This window comes from Papilio polytes, unplaced genomic scaffold (assembly GCF_000836215.1).
Source record: "Papilio polytes unplaced genomic scaffold, Ppol_1.0 DF821289.1, whole genome shotgun sequence".
Taxonomy (NCBI): Eukaryota; Metazoa; Arthropoda; class Insecta; order Lepidoptera; family Papilionidae; genus Papilio; species Papilio polytes.
Window position 1 is genome coordinate 2,195,090 of NW_013527915.1, and position 1,659 is coordinate 2,196,748.

Genomic DNA, 1,659 nt, shown 5'->3' on the forward strand with positions numbered 1-1,659 from the left:
ATGAAAGCAATAGATACCAATATTAATAGTATAGTTTATATATCCTTTAGTATAGAGAATTTGGTGGAATGTTTATATAATAAAATATAATTTACGGTCCTTCGAGTCGGATGAAGTCAAGTAGAAAGTATTGTTGGGGAGATGTAAAAGGTGTACCTGTACGGGGGAGAGTTGTAGACTTCGCGGCTCGGTCGCGAACTGCAGTTTGCCCCGTGGCCGCGCCTCCGACACGCTGTCCTTCGGCGACTTCGCCTGCATTACACAGCTTAGATTCAATCGATATTCAATGTCATAAAAAAAATGTTCATAAAAAAGCAACTTTAAAATTTTGTGTAATTAGTTATATTAATTTGCTTTAGATTTTCAATACACAACACCAAAAGCATATAAACAAATCACATTGACGACAATAGGCAAATAAGAACAAATTTAATTGAAACCATAAGGTTCTAAAATAATTGTGTGTAAACAAAGTATATAAGATGACATTAGATTATAAGAAATCCCATAACCACTTCTATTGCTATTTACAACTACTGTTATTTCGCACACCAAAAAGATATCTTAGTTCCAAGCATGACAGTCACCGGGTGAATGAAAGACGAGTGAATCAATTACAATAGTTCTATTTTATTTAATTCATCTATTTTAAAGTAATGGTAAAATTGTAGGGTTTTAATTTGTTAAAAAAATCGCATATTTCCCATTCTGCAATGAAGACAAATATTGTCGTCAAGATAAGGGAATTGTCATAAATAATTTATTATTAAAAAGTAGTGGTAGTTTTATTGATATCAAAAACATTTTAGTAACATAAAATTATTAGAAATCTTAAACGTTGGGACATTTTTTAGATAAACAAATGGTAACCGACTTGACATAGGGTTGGCACAATAAACGTCACAAAACAATGCGTAAGTTATAGGCACGGTCAGCAGGCGGGGGTCCACTGCGGTTACCTGCGTTGCGGTTGCGGCGCGCGGCGGCGGTGCGGTGCGGCGCGGGCCCGCGGCCGCGGCGCGCCTGCGGTCACCGCACGGTTACCACTCGCCACTCTCACCGCGCGCACAACCGGTACTAACCAGCTTAGCTTGTTATTGTACAACGTCACCCATTGCTGTTATTATTTAATTAAATCTAATTTCTCTTCTTGTTTTATTAAAGCTAAGCTCATTAGTACCGGTTATTTGTGCACCTCTTAATACTACTGATACAATCTACGAAGTCTATGCAAATCTCATACAATTGTAATGTGAGAAGGATGTGCATAATGATCAGCGCTTAGCCCAATTAATGAGAAAATTAATGAAAGTTCATAAGATAGAATTTAGTTGAAATACTTGTTAAAATGTTTAGTCAACCATGATGTCGTGCAAGTTTTAGTGGTCTAGTTCAGCTAGCGTCGTGTGGTCACCTCGCCCGGGCTAACCATACGTGGCACTAGTGTGAGTAGTGAGCGTACTCACCGCTGCGGTGTCTTCTATGAGCTGCGCGAGCGCGGCCGCTTCCGAATTTTTCAGCTCGGTCGCCTCGGACATAATGTGCGCACGGAGCTGCTTATTTCTGAAAATAAATCAATTATGTTACTCTAATGTCAAAGGAAAAGTCAAAATACCTTACTAAAAGAGTAAGTCGTCAGCGAAGACGTGTTGCGTCATT